The sequence below is a fragment of the Dreissena polymorpha genome, chromosome 12 (genome assembly GCF_020536995.1).
Source record: "Dreissena polymorpha isolate Duluth1 chromosome 12, UMN_Dpol_1.0, whole genome shotgun sequence".
Lineage (NCBI taxonomy): Eukaryota > Metazoa > Mollusca > Bivalvia > Myida > Dreissenidae > Dreissena > Dreissena polymorpha.
The window spans coordinates 39886897-39909818 of NC_068366.1; the positions used below are offsets into that span (position 1 = coordinate 39886897).

General features: G+C 38.0%; 1 pseudogene; it reads right to left on the reverse strand.

Annotated features, from left to right (window-relative positions):
* Positions 1–474: 474 nt before the first annotated feature.
* Positions 475–22922, reverse strand: part of LOC127852548 (aldehyde dehydrogenase family 16 member A1-like) — a 32958-nt pseudogene continuing 10510 nt past the window's right edge.

Genomic DNA, 22922 nt, shown 5'->3' on the forward strand with positions numbered 1-22922 from the left:
CACAGAAGAAAACAAACACATTAATACTAGCATTGAACAAAACAAATAAACTACACAAAACAATTATATTATCAACAAAAAACTTATATCAATTTAAAGATACAAAATTAAAACAAAAAAAGAAATACAAAACAACAGTATATATATCTTAACAATTTACTTTCCCAGAGGTCTGATCCAACATACAATAACAAATACATGATAAGTTCCAGAGACAGTAACAATGCCTTCTAATAAAATATCCCCTCATGTTACCTGTCCACACCAGTCCTCCACTTTATCAGCCAAAGCCGCGTTCTGGGAAAACTGGGCTCAAAGTCCACCCAGGTAAATTAGGGACATTTTCCGCTGTAATGATTTTTTTCATTTTGAAAGAAGTCTCTTGTAAACAAAAACAAACAGACACAAAGTGTCACCCCTGATTAGCCTGTCCTGACTGCGCAGGCTAATCATGGATGACACTTGACGCACACTAATTAAGCTCAATTTTCACAGAACTTGGCTAAGTTGTCCACTGTCCCTCAAACAATCTCAATGGTAATAGCATCTAGTTGGCGAATACATCTCCCATGGGCACCCATATGTTCTTCACCTGTACAGCCTGGTAGAGAAACTCGTCACCTTGACCTTGATCTGCATCCTCCCAGTCGCGATCGAGCCTTCAGCAGTACAGAAAGGTATAGCACCTCATATGTGTACTTATTACTCTTACTGTGTAATCATTTATATTAATTTGCATAAAATTTTAAGGTTTAATATACAAGAAGCCCATGAGGGCCTGAATCGCTCTACTGCTATAAACACTGTGCAAGTTTGGAAAGAACAAGGGTTGTTTGTAAAACATGCATGCCCCCCATATGGGCTGTCAGTTGTAGTGGCAGCCATTGTGTGAATACGTTTATTGTCACTGTAACCTTGGCCTTTGACCTAGTGACCTGAAAATCAATAGGGGTTATCTGCCAGTCATGATCAATGTACCTATGAAGTTTCATGATCCTAGGCCTAATTATTTTTGACTTATCATCCGGAAAGCATTTTACTGTTTCAGGTCACTGTGACCTTGACCTTTGACCTAGTGACCTGAAAATCAATAGGGGTCATCTGCCAGTCATGATCAAAGTACCTATGAAGTTTCATAATCCTAGAGTAAGCTTTCTTGAGTTATCATCCGGAAACCATTTTACTGTTTAAGTCACTGTGACCTTTGACCTAGTGACCTGAAAATGAATAGGGGTCATCTGCGAGTCATGATCAATGTACCTATGAAGTTTCATGATCCTAGGCATAAGCGTTCTTGAGTTATCATCCGGAAACCATTTTACTGGTTCGAGTCATCTTAACCTTTGACCTAGTGACCTGAAAATCAATCGGGGTCATCTACGAGTCATGATCAATGTACCTATGAAGTTTCATGATCATAGGCATAAGCTTTCTTGAGTTATCATCCGGAAACCATTCGATGGACGGACCGACAGACCAACATGTGCAAAACAATATACCCCCTCTTCTTCGAAGGGGGGCATAAAAAGATGGAAACTGTGTACTTAATCGCGAAAACAAGGAGAATTTTCTCAAATTCAAGGGGAGATTATTGTGTACTTATTTCTCCAATACTGCTCATATTCAATAGGGTTCAAGTCCTCCTCGATATAAAGATACTGTGCAAATTTGGAAATAATTGGATGAAAACTCTAGAATTAATTGCGTAAACAAGCGGGATTTCAAAATTTTCTCATATTCAAGGGGAAGTCATTCTGGACTTATTGCTTCGATATTGCTCTTTTTAAACAAGAGCTGTAAAAGGACAGCGCGCTCGACTATTCGAGTGCTTGACAGTATAACGTAAGCCATCATGGGGAAATTGTTCATATTGAATAATTTATTAGACGATCTTTCAAAAAAAAAGGAAAAAAAAATTGGGGGGTGGGGTATGGGGGGGTGAGAGGGGGGTATAATATGGGGTGTGGTCATTTATCGATTTATTGATCTTTCAAAAATAAAAAAAAATGAAACAAAAATGATTTTTTTTTTTGGGGGGGGGAGGGGGGACGGGGGGGACAGGGATTCTTGGTTGGAGCGTGGGGTATTGTTTGGGTGGAAGCCATTGTGGTATTCAGGTAAGTGTTGTTTTGTCAAAGTATTAATAAAATCTGATCATAAATAAAGAAGTTATTGCAATGTAACTAAAGTAATATGCATATTGTAAATGGAAAAAGGGCCATAATTCTTACAAAATGCTTGATACAGTTGTCTGCTCTTGTTTATAGATTAGAGTCATGTTGGTAAAGAAGTTTGCAAAATATGAAAGCAATATGTCAAGGGACTGTGCAAGTTTGCCAAGAATTGGATGAAAATTATGGATTTTATCACATAAAAAAACTGAATTTTCATTTTTTTCTCAATTTCAAGGGGAGATAATTCTGGACTTCGATATTGCTCATTTTCAATATATAGGGTTTAACTCATCATTCAGATAAACACACTGTGCAAGTTGGGAAATAATTGGATGAAAACTGTGAACTTTATTGCGTAAACAAGCCTGATTTCACAATTTTCTCAAATTCAAGGGGAGATAATTCTGGACTTTTTACTCTGATGAAACCCATTTTCAATACGGTTCGAGTCCTTATTAATATAAAGACACTGAACAAGTTTGAAAAGAATCGGATGAAACTGTGGACTTTATCGCGTAAACAAGAAAAAGTCTAACGCACGGACGGATGGAAACCACGCCATTCCATAAGCTCTTTGTCCTTCGGCCAGTAGAGCTAAAAATTACTTTTTCACGGACACGCAGATTCATGGAGTTTTATGTTCAGAAAAAATGAGAACTGTGATCTTTCTCCGTATTTTTGTAAATTTATGAATCAGTCAATAAACAAAAAAATATGTCCCTAATATAATAATGATTTTACACTATAATGTAGGAGTGTTTGTTTATAATCCTAATGATTAAGGGTCAGCAAGTACTGTTGAGCATCTTTTACCCCAATTCCTATTATTTATGCTAGACGCTTGGCAGAAAGACAATCAGTGCTCCTTATTTAACCAGCGGCTTGGTAGGCACAGAGCCAGTTGAGAACAAGTTCTGAGTAAGAATAAACCTTAAACCTCTCTCTCACAAGATGAACCCCCTAACCCTTAGGCCATGGAAATGATCTATTTTTATTAATTATTAATAAAACTTGCTGCATCACTTAAATACACTGCTCTTCTTCTTTGACTCGCCCTTTATTCCTTATTAAGGCTAACCAATCATTTCTTATCAAGACTCACCCATAATTCACCCAGGTCCGTTTCACATTCTCAGCAGATATGTACTCGACGTATTTTGACCCCTCCGCACAGCCAAAGTACCACATGGCCTGTACGTCCTGGTGTTCTGCCAGGAACTTGGACAGGTGGTTCCTATCCCCCGTGATGATGTTCACCACGCCCTCAGGCAGGTCAGACGTGTCAAACACCTGCAGTAAAATGAGCCATGCTCTGGGAAACTGGGCTTAAATGCATGTGCGTAAAGTGCCGTCCCAGATTTGCCTGTGCAATCCGCAAAGGCTAATCAGGTACGACACTTTCTGCTTTTATTGAAAAAATTTCGTTTAAAGGAAATCTTATTTATGCAGAAAGTGTTGTACCTTAATAGGCTGAGCATAATTTGCTAATACAGTAGGCGCAAATCTAAAAATGAGATTTTAAGTACATTAATCTTTTTCTCTGGAGAACACATCATGGGATTTCCATGCAACATTTCTCAGTATTGCCTCTATACACTATTACAAATGCTGATCCAGGATTTACATCTGTTATAAGTAAGAGTTATCTTGTGTATGTTTACTGTTGATGGATCACTCTGGTTTTATACATAAGTCTGAATGTTTAAAAAAGTGACGACACAAATGGGACATAGAATGTGTTATGCATTAAAAATTTGTAAATAGAAAATAATAGAAACACTGTTTAAAAAAGAAAATATTTTTTAACAGTCTTATGGACCCAGCTATTTTTGCAAGATGCTTTTAATCAAAACAAACACTTCAAAACAAAACTGGGTTTACATTTATTTGTGTAAAGTGTTGTCCCAGATTAGCCTGTGCAGTCTGCATAGGCTAATCAGAGACATTGCTTTCTGTCTAAACATTATTTTTTTGGTAAAAACTCTTCACCTGGTAGAAGTCCATAGCCATAAGTGGATACTTCTCACTGGGAACTATGACAATGGTGTTGCCACGGACAACCGCTGGGGCAAACAGGGACACAAAGGCAAGCAGGGGGTCAATCTGAACGCATCGGACAGTGGGCTACACCACACCGTCTCTCTGATGTACGTAGGCGGCCGGCATATTGGATTTGGAACTACTTTAGAAAACAAGATGGCGGCCTTCTCGTGAAGAGGACAAATTAAAATGTGTCTTTTAGCTCGTCTTTTTCAAGATTACATTCTTTAAGTAATAATTTAATGTAGATCTGTGAATTCCCACAACGTACTTAAAAACTTGTTAAAATTTAAAGATGCCATTACTGACATACTGAAGGAGTACTTATAGTATTGACATCGAGTAAATTAGCTAAAGAAACTTCAGCGTACAGTTTATATAGTATTGAAAGTCGCGCCAGTCAAAAATCATAAATAGCGACATTTAAAGTTATGGAAGCCAGAACTACGAGTAAATTTAAAATTAAATCGACTGTTTTCGTTGTATTTTGAATTTTTGTGAGATACGAGGATTGCTTACATAAACATGATGTAGTGTTTTCACGGTTAGCTCTTTGTGGGGTTCTTTCACAACAACTACAGCAATTACTAGCAACGACAAGATACTAAACAACTCACATGGGCATCAACTGGAATGCTCGTCAGGATGCACCAAACGTCCTCGTCGTCGTCGAGGGAACTCGTCGGCTATACTCGTCGGTTGCACGTCACAAAATGGCACTATACATGTACTTCTGGGAATACACCTCCAGGCAAATACGTACTTAAACACACAGTCACCGGCTTACATACACATATACTTCTGGGAATACACTTCCAGGGAAATGCCTGTCATTTACACAATCACAGGCAACTCACAGACTCACATACAGTCACAGTCTCACTTATATCTTCTGGGAATGGCCTTCCAGGTAAATACGTGTTGAACACACATAAAATACAATATAATACAATATAAAACAATATAATCTATACTCAGGCTCACAATTACTCACTCAGGCTCACAATTACTCCAAGCAATACTCAACTTGGGAAAAGACGTCCACTCGCATCAATCACCCGTGCACAAGAGACCGTACTATCTCGTGCTGCCCAGCATGCACTATACCGATTTGTCGCTGGTTCCCAATCACGAGGTATGTGCGCATTTTGTAGACCGGGCACCGGCACAACACTCCTCCCACTTTTGTCCTTTTGGGACGACGCCACACAGCGAAGGAATCGTACCGGCGCCACCGATGAAGTAATAGTGCCCCTTGCGTAAGCACCTTGACCCAACTCCCCTAAGTCAGGCATAGCTTTCGTCCGACCTCTCTTTTGGCGCAACGCCTGCCATAAACCACAACTAAAGTTAATGCATCTCCATTAAATGACCATTTATGTTTAGCACCTTCGCACAAATATGAACGCATATGAGCCTTAATCTTTGTTATAAAGAGTTAAAAATAAAAGTTCATAATAAGGCCCGGTAACTCTTGCTCCTTTTCTTGTCTGCACAATAATTGGACAAGTGTACCCACCTTCCAACCTATTTTCACAAATTTTAAGAAATAAAATAACTGCATACAAATACATCTCCTCGCAGCCCAAATGAGAAGGCCTACGCCCTCTGCATGTGACTGCATAATATACAATAAAAATCCTCTTGGTTATATTAAAATAAAAATCACAAGGAATTTAACTTTCTAAGGTAATAAAAATCCTCTTGGTTATATTAAAATACAAATCACAAGAAACGTAACCTTCTAAGGCACCACAAACGCGTTAAAATAATATCTAAGTGACAAAAAGGTTAAAAATATAAGGAAAAAAAATCTTATTTTTGTCCAAATTATACATATAATTGCTTTTAATTTTATATAGAGAACGTACATTTTGCAACATAATCATTGACATTATATGGAGGAAAAGACAACTAAAATAAAACTATTGTACCCACTACATTCCTCCCACTTTTGTCCTCTTGGGCCGCCGCCCTACGGTCGCACCCAAGGCAGAAGAGATAGAGACTCAAATGGGACCATGATCCCCCTCCCGCAGGCACGGGACTGCCTTTGCCCAGCGGGGTACATACAGACCGCTGCATTCTAGCGGTTAGTGACCAATATGTTTCTTGCATAAGAAAATTTCCATCACATTAGTAAATAAAAAAAAGCATTATTGTCGGCTATCGTCCGACAATTGCTTAATCAAGAAAAAACATTCTTGTTGGCTTTCGTCCAACAAGTACAGTCACTTATGTATTAGAATGTGGAGATCACACTGAGAAATAATGTACTTTACAAAAATAAAAACAATAAAAGTGTACATGCGCCGGGAAACAACTCCGGCCATTCAAAAAATCAAAGTGACGCTAGAGACAGTTGCCGTCAAGCACGGTCACACACAAATTAAAAAAAACCTGCAAATATTGTTTAAAAGAACAACTCCGGGAAATACCACTTCCGGCCAACAGTATTGAGTGTGACAGTGGTCGTCAAGCACTGTCACCTATAAAAAACAAACTCATGCGACAAAATTCTACGACATTGCTCGGCATATGGTTGGTAGAAAATAAATTCATTTATACAAAATTACGGAAATAAATGACATGATACAGCAATGACGAAGTGATTGAAGTTAGATCGAATCACAAATCTTAACATGGAATGATAAAAGGTGACGGAGGTGCCAAGACTGGGATATTGCAGGGGAAACCGGGTTCCTATTCACCATCTGCGTAGTTACTACATCCGATGGTGCGGTGTGACAGCGGTCGTCCGACAATGTCCGACAATGTCACACCCGACCATAAGGAAAAAAAAAACAACAGACTTCACGGGAAATAATCAAACACATCCGTGACTGTGCAAAGCACTTCTTAGCGCGGTAATACAAAAAATACAGGAAGTTAAGCGCGGACGGCACAAGATAATTTGGGACGACACTTTATGCCTATTCATTAAACCCCCATTTCGCAGAGCACTGCTCAGATTAATTTCAACAATATTGCAATAAAAGACTGGGCTTAAACTGAGACAATAGGACATATATATTCAAAACAATCTAATCAAACTAATCAAAATGTTTAAGAGAACTATTACTTTTATACACCGCGTACTTCATGTAATATTCATAACAACAACTTTTACTACTACTACTACTACTACTACTACTACTACTACTTCTGCTACTACTACTACTACCACTACTACTACTACTACTACTACTACTACCACTACTACTACTACCACTACTACTACTACTACTACTACTACTACTACTACTACTACTGCTGCTGCTTTTAGTGTTACTACTAGAGATACTCCGCGTACACCGTAATACGTTATCAACACCGCGAATAGATTGTGACTGCAACTTTACTGTATTTTTTAAAATTGGGGGTCTTTTGTATTTTGCATTGTTTTCCTAGTTTTACTAACAATTAACCTCGCCATTTACAATTTTAGGCGGTACAGGTTTTGGAAGTTAGACGCTCTGGTGGTCGCCAACCTAATTTCCACCGCTGGGACCGCTCCCAGCGGCGAGAACTAGAGGGTCGCCACCCTTTGGAACCACGCCGAACAAGTCTTCGAACACCACCTTCCCAGCTGTCATCTGGGGTAACTCGGCATCCGCATGCGCCGCCCTTACGGCGGTCACACGCGGCAACTTCTGTCGCCCGTCTGACAGGTACTGACCTTCCGGTGGCCGGAGTAGTTTCAGCAGCTTTTCGTTGGGCTATTTTGGCCCCCACCTGGTCGGCCCTGTCGGTCGCCATGCTTTTAGCCGCCTCCGCAGACTGAACCGCAACGCGCTGCACGCGAAATTCATCATCGCACACAGGATCTCCATGGTATCCTTCAGTGCTCTCGCCAATGACCATCCTTGGATCACTGACAACATCTGGCACTATTGGCAGCACCAAGGGAACTGCATCGTGCACGTCCTTGGCATGCTGCACCTTCATGCAGAACTGGGAAACCGGACCTAGCTGGTTTACATGATCCACTTCCGGTTGGCCCAACTGCTTAGTCGTCGCAGCTACCACAACGGGCTCCTTCTCCTTATGGTTGGGCAAGGACATGGCATGAAAATGTCCCCAGTTGGAACCATATCTGCCGCGATGCGATCCCTCAGGGCGGACTTTTGAACTTTGGTTCCGATGCCCACGTGCACCTCCGCCACCCGCACCCGCAGGATACATAACCTGGCGTTGGTCGTTGTACCACCGGTTCCTGACCTTCCCTGGGTAGGGGCACTCCACAGGGTATTCGGCATAGCCTTTTTTATTTCGAAACGGCTTACCCGGTTGTCGGACAAAGGGATCAACGGCCGAACTTCCAAAAGAGTTTGACAATCTCTCCACAGCATCCAGCAACTTCTCGACCACCTGGGTCAATTTGTCGACCGCCGACACACTGACCTCATCCGCAGTGGGTGCTTTCTTCACCTCGTGAACCCACCTTGACTCTTCTTGCTCAGTCTCCTGGGTATACCTCGGAGCCGCGGCGCAAGCCGACTGAACATGGCTATATATCTTCAGCATGTTCATAGCATCTCCCATAGATGTTGGTAACTGCAGACTAACATGCTTGCCGGCCTCCTCGTCAATCAAACCGTGACAAAACTTCGTCACTGCCTGTTCAGCGGCGTATGCATAGGGCAGATCACGAAACGCCGCTGTTGCCAGCTTCAGCGCCCGATCTGACCAATTGTCTAGGGACTCGCCTACTTCCTGATGGGCAACGTGGAAACGGCCCTGCGCGGTGGCGGTAAGCTCCCTGGCGCCAAAACGCTCCTGCAGTCGCTGCATTAGCTCTGCGTAAGGTACCGCCCCTCTCCCTTCGGTAAGCAACGCATAGAAATCGACCGCCTTTCCTGTCAAACACCAACCAAGGCAATCGGCGCATTCTGCGTCAGACCAATCTTGCACCCTTGCGTAGCGCTCAAACTTGCATTGAAAAACAAACCAATTGCTCTGCCCATCATATAGCAGGCTCTTAGGCAATTTTGTCAGAACATCCCGGTCTTTCTGTGTCGGGGGAATACTTGGGCCAGGAGGGTTGCTTGGTCCGGGCAAATTATTGAAAACCGGTGCATTGCTGGGTATGGGAATAGTGATGGTAGATGGAATTGGGACAGGTAGACCATTCGGGGAAAGAGGGCCCTTTGAGGCACGATGGGATCCCGTAGGCCCATTGTCCCTACTCTGGGGCAAACCTAACAAAGGGGGCGGGGCGGGGACGCTTGATGCGACATTAAACGGTTTCGGTATCCTTGTCATCATATGGTTCGGCTGTAACAACAGACGCTTTGGGAGCAAAGGCTTTGCAATCTGGGGAAGAAAATCGTCCCATTGAGCAACGTCCGCCTCAAGAGCCGAAATTTGGGCTTCGAGTTGGGCCCTCTCGTGATCCTGACTTACCGACTCCTTCTCGAGCACAGACATATCTATCCTCCTTTCGTGTGGGTCCATGGGCCTATTTGCGATTGACCGCCCCATTCCACCCTCCCCAACATGTTCCGCCCCATCCCCATACCCCAGGGCTTCTCTAAATAATGCGGGGTTAGTACTAAAATCCAACTCGGTCATGTCACCAAAGGTCAGCGGCCGCCCTATAATTGCCTCTAAAGTATGTGGTAACAAATTTCCCGTATTTTCCCGTATCAAAACAATGGCCTGTGCCAGTTGTCTGCCCACACCCAGAATATTGCATAATCTAGTGGGAGTGTCGTAGTTCACTCGAATTTTTCTTGGGGCTACCAGTAAAAATGGTGGGGTATATCCACTTCCCATATCCATTGTCAATTTAGAACTTTACAAGTAAATATGAAAAAGTTAAATTAATAAAAAACCTAAAATAAATGGGCCAAGAAATTCTGAAATAAAAACTTTTGTATCTACTGGTAGACAATTAACATTTAATTGCCAAACAATAACCAATTAACAAAATCGCTATCACTGTTGTTGCTATCAATAATCAATCAAAGCGCTGAAGGCACTGAAGATGTTCGCTATTGCATAATTTAACACGCAATTCATTTTTGAAAATCAATCGCAAGTTTGAAATGAACACACGCCATTCAACTTTATAAAGTGTGTGTCATAGCGCACGGGTCGAGTTTTGTGTGCACTTTTTATCATCCTTATTATTTCATAGAAATAACTTAGACAAAATAAAAACAACATGCTTTTTGGAAGTTCTGAAAGCATAGAAAGTATGATGAAAATGGTAATGATAACTTAATATAAAGAAAATTTGCAGTCACCATCATATTAAAGGATTTTTTTTTTCTAATATCAAATGACTATCACACCAAGAATATAAATTCATAAGGAAAGTTCCGTGTACAAAACTTTTGATTTTTGACACCATATACAAATTCAAAATATACAACAATCTTCGTATCTTGTATATGGAGGAATAAAAGTATATAAACATTGCTGTTTAAGCTTTACTTATTACCCGAGCAGTTCACACGGTGTCAACAACGCTAACATAAACATAGGTATAGAGCACTAATGCGCTTTTAGGCGTAGCTGTTTCAGTTGTCATCTTAGTGACTTTTACATAACGCCAACAGACACGCATGAATATTTTCGAATATTTAATAAGCTGATTCGAGATACAACCTCTGAATTTTTGCTACATCACTGCGTATGTGCTCAATTCAAAGGATGTAGCACTGTTCAGTGTAAGGAATTCCGGACTACTCTCTGTATGCTCAAACGACACAAATTGTGGCCCTGTTACAACTACGCGTTACAATCCATCTCGCAGAATTTCACTTTCGCCTCCAAGATGAGAAAACAATCATTAGCGAAATAGTATAGTGTCACGATAAGAGAAAATCGTTTAATTATCATACCACAATGTTTGCCGTACTTGGTCAGCACGTCTGGAAATCATTCCTTAATGTGTGGATAGGCTGCCATTATTAATAAGTTTGCTATTTTCAATTCAATTTTGTATCAAAAAGCATTATTCCTAAATGTGGCATTTTCAATTCGCAATGAGATTTGTAATGACCCTCGTCATGCGAAAATGGGTCTTATTAGATATGCGTCCATCATATAAATAGCCCACTCAGCTATCCCTCCTTCTGGTAAGGAGAAACATAACATATTGAGTGATTTTAAAGCGAACATCATCCCCTATGGCCTGACTGCGCAAAAGCACATGTTGGGTTTAACAAACGCTTGCCGAAACGCATAAGACCCGTTTTCGCATGACGGCGCTATTGGCGTGTGATTTAAATGTGTCGAAAGAAAACTGCGTTTAAATAAAATAAAAACATTCGATATATTTCGATAGTGAAGAAAGATACTCATAACAAGGCATATGAGGACACATATGAAGTGCTCTCCCGTAGTATATTTTTTTATTTACTCACACTAATGTGTGGTTTGACAATGCTAACACACATTTCATGCGGTGAATATGCAGCTTACAAGTGAAAAACACAACACAATAGTTTAACTTTTGTTTAATTGTATTTAATTATTTAGAAAAGTAAATTGCTAACTTTATTTCAAAGTCAGCGTATACGCCGACTACATTTTTAAGACATTTATTGCTATAAATATATTTAATATAATATATTAAGTTGTTTTCGGTTTTAGCGATTAAAAAGCATTTTCGAGGTTGCCTATAGTATGCCTGTAGTAATTGATGAACTCATATCCAGCTGTCTATGTATTGAAAACTGTGAATATAAACAAGCTTAACCTTCTACTAACCTTCTACTATTGCATTCGTATTATTATTATTATCAATTGTTTGTTATATTCGGGTTTAGCAATTATGAAAATATTTTTTTGTCTATCGTATCGCTGAAGTTATATTTGAACTTATGTTCAACGTTTTATAAATTGAGAATATAAATAAGCGTCAACTTTTTCCCGAATCTCTCATTTTACGACCTGTACTACGTCATTGAGTTGTATGCGAGAGCGTAACCTATTGCGTTGTTATAACCCGTAAACTTTCCTTTGTTTATCGACAGGCGCATCTATTAATAGCCTCATATCATGAATGCCAAAACAACCGGGAAAAAGAACCACGTGACCAAATAGGACGCAAAACGCAAATACCATGCGACTTCGACTTTTATTATGTAAGAACGCTCCGCAAATCCTTTGAAGTCGGAGCCTTGTGATTGCTATTACGTAAATGATTGAACTCTAACTGAAGTAAGCAAAGGAAACGCAGCATCTAATTGACCCATTCCTTCTATGTGCGAAGGCAGATTGAATTTTACTAATGTATGGTTTGCCTATTATAACACACATTATAATGCGGTAAATATGCGACTAACAAGTAAAAAACTCTATAATTTAACTTGTGTTTTGAATTAAGTTATTTAGAAAACAAAATTCCAAACCTTATTTCAAAACAGCAAGACTACATTTTTTAGAGAATATTATTGTTATATTTAAATGTTTTTTAACAGTTTCAGCGATAATGAAACATTTTTGTATGTTGTCTATCGTATCCCTGTAATAATTGTTGAACTCGTGGTCAACGTATTATTAATTGAGACCTGTGAATATAAACAAGCGTAACCTTATACTACTGCGTTATTCTCACACGGACTCCCCTTTGTTTATCGCCAGCCTCAGATTTATGAATGAGCTGAGCGAAAATACTACGTCACGCACACGCAGCAGAAAGTGAACTATTTTAATCATTCATAAACAATCTCCTCCGCGACACGTACAATACGATCATTGTTTATTGATTTTTTTCTATTAAACACCGTTCGAAAATATTGAAAGTAACACGATATTAATATAATGTTTCCATTTGTGAATACACATAATTGGAGAACTCAAACCTCTTGCATAAATTATACAACTCTTTCTTGCGCGGATACGCAAGCTGGATTGGGTTAATCATACCTAGGCCGTATCGACCTGAATTTCACACTAAGCACTTTAGACGGGCGCTAAAGCGCCCATCTAATAAAAACTGAAAGTAAGAAACACGTCGCTTTAACTTGACGTTAAGCACTAATTTCCCGGGACCCAGTTTACTTTCGCAATAACACTGCTATAAAAAGAATTGCCAAGGACAAAACTCGTGCGTGTAAACTTCTATTTCCTCGGACTTTAGTTACCGATATATCAGCAATTTACACTGCTATATACAACAGTCAACCAAACACGTTTTTCATGAACTGCTGCGCACAGAATACGCGCCAACTAATCACGGGAAAATTGCCAAATAAAAAACAAGAGACCGTACTATCTCGTGCTGCCCAGCATGCACTATACCGATTTGTCGCTGGTTCCCAATCACGAGGTATGTGCGCATTTTGTAGACCGGGCACCGGCACAACAATGATAAAGTATGAAACACATCACTCATTGTATGAGTATGGATGGCCGAGTGGTCTAAATGGTAGACTTTTACTCCATGGGGTCAATGCGCTATGGTTCAAGCCCGTTTGAGGGTTACTTCTATATTTTTATTCAATTTTATTCTTGTCTTTTTTATTGCAGCTTTTTAGATCCAATGTTTGCATTTATCAAAATAGCATAGAGTCTATAATAAAAAAAAAAATTTGGGGAGTTCTTATGTTATAGTTAGATTTTGTGACTCATCAATTTAAAGTATTTAATAACAAACTTCAATACATGTCTAATCTGTGAAAACGTCCCTTTGAAATTGCTAGTTTTCCTCTTACATGCCCTTGTATTTTAAGATAGAATACTTTCCTCTCCAGAGGAAAGAGGTATGGGTTTAAATCCCATCGGGGGCTTCAGAGGATGATCCATTTTGAGACAAATTTTAATATTTGCTTTAGTGTATCCCAAAATTAACCTAATATTAAATATATAACTGTGAAAGATAATTCAAAATAATGTTTGTTTCTATATACATTGTGATCCATGGACATGAACATTCAATTATGCAAGAAACATGTATGATTTAAGGGAAGAATACGACAGCAAACTTAGAATGGACATTTATTTTAGATTGTTAAGTAACTAAAACTATAAATGTTGTAAAGCTTGTCAAGTTGTGTATGTCGTCCTTGCTTCTGGACAGCAGAACAGTTAAGGCATAAATGATTACTCTTTTTCTTTAGAATCAACATTGATGCATTATTACTTAAGCAAAGTTGAACTTTTAAAAAACTCTATGAATTGGGAACTGAATTTTTCATGTTTCTCTGCTTTTTATTTACCTGTCATGAACATAATGTTACTGGTGAACAAATGCCTTCTCTCTTTACACTTTACAAGGAGATGGTGTTTTTCATAAATATCCAGGTTAATTTGTATAAATACCGGGTAAGACCTCGTAACTTATTTATATACATGTAAGCAATACATTTATGATGATGACATTATGTGTTTCGCTGTAAATTTACAGAGAAAATATACTACAGCCGCATGTCAACAGAGTTGTTAAAAGGGCATTTAGACAGTATTGTCCCTGACTTTTGCCCATTTTGACATATTCTTATAAACAAGAGGGCCACGATGGCCCTGTATCGCTCCACTGCTAAAAAAAGGCTAAAACAAATATTTCTCAGCATGTGCAAATACTTAAATATAGGCCCTATTTAAGCACATGAACAATTTTGTGACCCCCTGGGCTGGTTAAAGTTTAACCCCAGGGGCATAATTTGAGCAAACTTTGTAGAGGACTACTATACCTCACTACTTACAAAATGTGGTAGCCCTTGGTCCTAGAGTTAAGGATAAGAATATGTTAACAGTTTTCACAAAATAAGCAAGATATAAGCGTATATAATGTTCAATTTTGTGACCCGCTGGTCAGGGTCAAATTTGACCCAAAGGTCATAATTTGAACAACCTTGGTAGAGGACTACAAGATGTTACTGCATACCAAATTTGGAAGCTGTAGTACGAATGGTTTCATCGTAAGATTTTTAAAGATTTCACAAAATAGGCGCTTCATAAGCGTTTTTTCAATTTTGTGACCCCAGGGGCAGGGTCAAAGTTCACCCCAGAGGCATTATTTGAACAAATTTGGTAGAGGTTTATTAGATGCCACTACATACCAAATTTGGTAGCCCAAGGCCCAATGGTTATGAACAAAAAGATTTTAAAAGTTTTCACAAAATAGGCCCCATATAAGCGTATGTTCAGTTTTGTGACCCCCGGGCAGGGTCAAATTTGACCGAAGGGATAAAATTTGAACAAATTTGGTAGAGGACTAAACACTGTATTATGTGAATTGGGAATAAGACATCAAACTGGGAATGGACATCATTTAGGTGATTTTCTCAAACAAGACTTTTCATTTCATGATCTACATATATTTTTGTAATATATTATCTATAATTTAAGCTTAATAAGAAATTTTCCATGACTTTTTCATTGACAGTGATTGAATTTTTATCATTTAAATTGTATTTTTAAAATGTGTCAATGCGCTGCATTGACACAGTTTCATTTCATGAGGATTTTTTTTTAATTAATATAAAATCCAGTTTTGAAGAAAAATCAATTTAAATGATGCTATTATATATGCAAGTATATGTTTTAATCATAATTTGTAAAACTAGATAAATACAACAGATAAAACTGCATATTATGCACTTTTGATAAAACACAATTTATTCCCAAATTGATGTCTTATTCCCAATTCACATAATACAGTGTTACTATTAGATTTCACTACATACCAAATTTGATAGCCCTAGGCCGGATGGTTATGGAAAAGAATATATTTGAAGTTTTTACAAAATAGGCCTTATATAAGCATATGTTCAATTTTGTTACCCCCCGGGGCAGGGTCAAATTTGACCCCAGGGATAAAATTTGAACACATTTGGTAGAGAACTATAAGATGTCACTACTTACAAAATTTGGTAGCCCTAGGCCGAATGTTTATGGACAAGAAGTTTTTAAAGTTTTCACAAAAAAGGCTCCATATAAGCGTATGTTCAATTTTGTGACCCCCAGGGCTGGGTCAAATTTGACCCCAGGGGCATAATTTGAACAAACTTGGTAGAGGACTATAAGATGTCACTACATACCAAATTTGGTAGTCCTAGACCCAATGGTTATGGACAAGAAGGTTTTAAAGTTTTCACAAAAAATTAGCTCTTTATAAGCATATATTTAATTTTGTGACTCCCGGGGCAGTTTCAAATTTGACCCCAGGGTCATAATTTGCACAAACTAAGAAGAGAACTATTACATGTTACTACATACCAAAATTTGGTAGCCCTATGCCATACAGTTATGGACAAGAAGTTTTTTAAGTTTTCACAAAATAGGCCTTATATAAGCATATGTTCAATGTTGTGATCCTCGGCGCAGGGTCAAACTTGACTCAAGGGGCATAATTTGAACAAATTTGGTAGAGGACTATAAGATGTCATTACATACCAAATTTGGTAGCCCTAGGTCCAATGGCTATGGACAAGAATATATTTGAAGTTTTCACAAAATAAGCACTTTATAAGCATATATTCAATTTTGTGACCCCCGGGGCAGTTTCAAATCTGAACAAACTTGGTAGAGGACTATAAGATGTCATTATGCCAAATTTGGTAGCCCTAGGTCCAATGGCTATGGACAAGAATATATTTGAAGTTTTCACAAAATAAGCACTTTATAAGCATATATTCAATTTTGTGACCCCCGGGGCAGTTTCAAATTTGACCCCATGGGCATTATTTTAACAAATTAAGAAGAGAACTATTACATGTCACTTCATACTAAATTTGGTAGCCATATGCCATACAGTTATGGCCAAGAAGTTTTTTAAGTTTTCACAAAATAGGCCTTATATAAGCATATGTTCAATTTTGTGACCCTCGGGGCAGGGTCAAACTTGACCCCAGGGGCATAATTTGAACAAACTTGGTAGAGGACTATAAGATGTCATTACATACCAAATTTGATAGCCTTAGGTCCAATGGCTATGGACAAGAATATATTTGAAGTTTTCACAAAAAAAGCACTTTATAAGCATATATTCAATTTTTTGACCTCCGGGGCAGTTTCAAATCTGAACAAACTTGGTAGAGGACTATAAGATGTCATTACATACCAAATTTGGTAGCCCTAGGTCCAATGGCTATGGACAAGAATATATTTGAAGTTTTCACAAAGTAAGTACTTTATAAGCATATATTCAATTTTGTGATCCCCGGGGCAGTTTCAAATTTTACACCATGGGCATTATTTTAACAAACTAAGAAGAGAACTATTACATGTCACTTCATACTAAATTTGGTAGCCATATGCCATACAGTTATGGCCAAGAAGTTTTTAAAGTTTTCACAAAAAAAGGCCATATATAAGCATATGTTCAATTTTGTGACCCCCGGGGCAGTGTCAAATTTGACCCCAGGGGCATAATTTGAACAAATTTGGTAGACTACTATTAGATGTCTCTACATACCATATTTTATAGCCCTAGGCCCAATGGTTATCAATGAGGAGATTTTGAAAGTTTTCACAAAATAAGCCTTAAAGAAGCAATTTTCAATTTTGTGACCCCTGGGGCAGGGTCAAATTTGACCCCAGGTGCATAATTTGAACAAATTTGGTAAAGGACTATTAGATGTCTCTACATACCAAATTTGATAAACCTAGGCCCAATGGCTATGGACTAGAAGATTTTGAAAGTTTTCACAAAATAGGCGTTAAATAAGCAATTTTCAATTTTGTGACCCCCGGGGCAGGGTCAAATTTGACCCAGGGGCATAATTTGAACAAATTTGGCCAGTGGAGCTAAAAACTGATTCTTTGTTTAGCGTGCAATGGGTATGGAGGAACATTTGTTGGTGCCTTTTAAAAAAGTTGTTTCATTGTGTGGAAAATTGAGTTAAAAAATGTATACACAATGCCTAATATGTGGCAAATTCCAACAATGTCTGTGGTTTTTCATGTAAAAACAAGAGATGTGTTTGTCAGAAACATAATGCCCCCTATTGCACCGCTTTGAAGCCCTATATTTCACCTTTAAGGATGACCTTGACCTTTCAGTACTCAAAATATGCAGCTCCATGAGAAACACATGTATGCCAAATATCAAGTTGCTATCTTCAATATTGCAAAGGTTATAGGAAATGTTTAAGCTTTCGGACAGACAGTTAGCACATATAAGTTGGTTTTACAAATTCACTGAGTGTAAACATTGGGCACTTATATAGCTCAAAGTGACTGGGAAACAAATTCTTGTGTTCTGATTTACACTTGCAAAATTCAAAGTAAAGAATGGTAATTGTTCTCTCATTGCCAACAACTGCATAAATCTTAACATTGTAAATTGGTTGTTTTGTCTTTATTACTACTTTTGTACATTCTTTTGTATTGCCCTCTTTATATTAACTTTCAACATGTATATTATATCCAGTAATTGTTGATATCAGATGTTTTGTGATGTAAATGTGTAGGGTTCTTGTTACTTTTCACACCCATTTCCATTTCATAATGCCTTAACACTGATATAGGATATTAGTGATTTTTGATTATTGTATTTATGTAAACTTATTCTTTATGCTGATGAAAGTGTCATCCTTTATTTTCACAAAGATCCTAGTATCATCGGTAGTGTTTTTTGTAAAGAACTTGAAAATTGTATTAAATGGTTAGTGGATAACAAACTGCCTTGGAAAAACTGGATGTTTAGTGTTTGGTTCCAAAAGGAAATTATCTAAACTTCATTATTTTTATGTAAAATGCAATGATCACACTATTGTTTCTCAATCATCTGTTGAAAACCTTGGTTCAATATTCGAAGCTGATCTTTCTGCTACATCTATTGTTAATAATATTATTAAAAAGGTGAACTGAAGAATAAGATTCTTCAGGGGCGTAGCTAGCATTTTTTTGAGGCCTGAATATGTTATATATATATATATAACCGGAATATATATTACTGTTGTTCAAATAAGTCATCAATAAAGTATTTGTACGTACATTTAAATGTGATGACAAGATAGTAGTAAACATTGTGTAACTAATGCTCTTTATAAAAGAGTCTTTAATAATATATGCTAATTACTATTTGATCTCAAGACTATAGTCTCAAGTTTAAATTAACGATATTTTTATGCGTATTAATGCCACCATTTTTGTACATTTTCCACCCATCTATAGGGCCCCATTGGAAATAAGTTGCAAACCTTTCATGGGACATCCTGTGGTATATATATTATGTCTTGATTTCAACATCTTGTAACTACTTGTTATTTCAGATTTCTTCCAAATACACTGACTATTTACTTGTAACTGAATGTAAATGATTAACTTTGACTGTGATATTCAAAATGTGATATATCAATGCATTGTGATCCAAAACCTGTGATAATTGTTTTCCAATTGCTAAATGTTCTAAATTGACTGTATTGTATGATCTGTACTTGTATGACATATATATACATATGCATGAATAAATCAATATTTAGAAAAGTGTGACTGACACTGTTTCCAGACATATTACAGTTAAATTACTTCATGTAAGTAATGGCAGTCAGGGATGGAAAATATCTTTTTACAATTGTTGCCTGCACTGTCGACCATATTTAGTGCTTTTGTTTCTCATCTAAAGAGTAAAGACCCAAAACCATGGGCATGCCTGTGATATGTATCTTAAAGTTTCTTAAAAGATAAATAATATAAATTTTAACAACACCACTGCTCAGTTTTAACATTTCCAGTACAGTATGTCTTTTTTTGAGAGGCCATTCTGAATTGAGTTCATTTCCAAGGGCAAAGTTATGCCTTAATATATTAATATTACCAAACTGAACATTGTTACACTGTCCCTAATTTTAATGGCACTTGATTGTTTAAGGCTTTGAAAAGATAGTTGCCTGGTCGGGATAACAACATCTGGATAAATGCCTAGGATAAAATATAAACAATATCTGCCAGAAGTACTGTATGGTTGCCATCATCAAATGTACAGAAAGAATCGTTTTTGAAATTCAATCAAGCCCCACTCATTCCATTCCATGAAACCTTTCAGGTGTCTCAATACTGATAATAGCCCCACTGAGGGCCTTATGGCTATGGTCCATATACAGTTTGTGACTGCCTGGCTAATCACTATAATGCCATTGGGACCAACGTGAGTTTACTATTTCTTATATTACACGGAAGAGTTTTCTCTGTACCATTGTACAGTGTTGTACGATTCTTTATGGTATAGAACATAAACATATTGATTAAATCTCAAAGATTGTTGCCGGCAGCCGAACATCAGCAATTTTGCAATGAATATAATTTAAGAAATACTGATTCTTTTAAGTTTGAATAATGTTGTTGTTTTCACTTCAATAAACAACTAATTGGCTTTCTTAACATTTTATTAAAATTTAAAAATTTTGCATGCAATAATATCTAATTTTAAACATTAACATTAATGAATATTCTATTATATTACTCCTTAAAGATATTGCTCCTTATATATCTGTATTACCGGTTGATTTAGTGCAAATTTATTGGTGTGTAACCCGAACTATATTTTCGGTGTAATATCTTCCGCCTAGAGGCGTTAGACATATCCTTCCACCAAATACACCCGAGAGACGATCGCCGATATGGCGGAATTGTCCGAGGTGTCCCGATTGGCAGGGGGTAGCTGTCAGGACAGGCAATACCGATCACTCCCACTGGCTCGTGGATCTTGAGTGTGGCCCCATATAGGGTGGTCTCCTACAGAGAGATAGTTTATACTGGGTCTATTGCATATTCGTAAAGTGTTGTCTAAGATCAGCCTTTCCTAATCAGGGACAACACTTTTACGCCTAAACAATAATTTTATTTAGAAGAGACCTCCTTTCAACGAAAAATTCCATAAATGTGGAAAGTGTTGTCACTGATTAGCATGAGTGGACTTCACAGGCTAATCTGGGATGACACTTGACAAACATGTATTAAGCCCAGTTCCCCAGCCAAGGTATGGGAATATGAGAAACATGTAATATATCAGTTAACCAGTTGAACTGATGGCAACGCTTGGAACGGTCTAAATGAGAAATATTCTTACTTCTGAAACTGTTCAATTTAAACATTTCTTTAGCTACTTTGTGAATGTGTTTCAGTTCCTTTTTTTCAAATGACCAGGCATGACCAATTAAAATAAACGGTTCCACTTGTGTCAGATAATTATTGACCAAGCTTTGAATGCAGAACAATTGATTTACCTAAGAGATGTATAACCACGCCAACTTTGAGATCAATATTGGACAAGGACAATTACAGCATACAACATATTTTCCAACAATAATCTCTGTCCAACAATGGCATTCATGATATGTAAATGGCAAAAGCGAACAGTTAAATGTATGGACAATCAAACGTCTTGTGGACCATCATTTACCAGCGATATATTACACATCTACATATATTTTAACCCTTTCCCACTCACAGTCTCACATCTTAAGATAAAAAGGCTACATGTAACCAGCATACAACCAGAACAGTCTGCTAGTAACTCTCAGTCTGTTCAGGCTTTATGCTGTTAGCAACTTATCAGTCTCTAAGGTTTGAAATCAAGGCTTTAAAACTTGAATCTTGAAAAAAAAGGTCTTAAATTCAATTTGACTTCCTACGATACTATTAATGCGCCAAAGTGTGTATATGAGAGGTAAAAGGTTAAAACTTGATTACCTGGACAGTGCCTCCGAACTTGTCAGCATACGCTCCCCAGTGGAAAGGCCGACTGATGGAGAGGTCCACCTCCGGTAGACCGTCCTCCAGGGACCGCCCCGTCATGTCCGCCAGGCGTCCGGCAATCTACTCCCGCCGGATCTCCAGGTTCTCCGCCATGTAATAGACAATCTGGGCCCGATTGTGCGCCGCACGCTTGCCCCATCTGGGGAGGAAGATGCGAGGGTGAATGTTTATATACTTAGACAGATATGGGCTTGGTGCAAGAGTGAATGTTGATATACTTAGAAAGATATGGGCTTGGTGCAAGAGTGAATGTTGATATACTTAGAAAGATATGGGCTTGGTGCAAGAGTGAATGTTGATATACTTAGAAAGATATGGGCTTGGTGCAAGAGTGAATGTTGATATACTTAGAAAGATATGGGCTTGGTGCAAGAGTGAATGTTGATATACTTAGAAAGATATGGGCTTGGTGCAAGAGTGAATGTTGATATACTTAGAAAGATATGGACTTGGTGCAAGAGTGAATGTTGATATACTTAGAAAGATATGAGCTTGGTGCAAGAGTGAATGTTGATATACTTAGAAAGATATGGGCTTGGTGCAAGAGTGAATGTTGATATACTTAGAAAGATATGGGCTTGGTGCAAGAGTGAATGTTGATATACTTAGAAAGATATGGGCTTGGTGCAAGAGTGAATGTTGATATACTTAGAAAGATATGGGCTTGGTGCAAGAGTGAATGTTTATGTACTTAGAAAGATATGGGCTTGGTGCAAGAGTGAATGTTGATATACTTAAAAAGATATGGGCTTGGTGCAAGAGTGAATGTTGATATACTTAGAAAGATATGGGCTTGGTGCAAGAGAGAATGTTGATATACTTAGAAAGATATGGGCTTGGTGCAAGAGTGAATGTTTATGTACTTAGAAAGATATGGGCTTGGTGCAAGAGTGAATGTTGATATACTTAGAAAGATATGGGCTTGGTGCAAGAGTGAATGTTGATATACTTAGAAAGATATGGGCTTGGTGCAAGAGTGAATGTTGATATACTTAGAAAGATATGGGCTTGGTGCAAGAGTGAATGTTGATATACTTAAAAAGATAT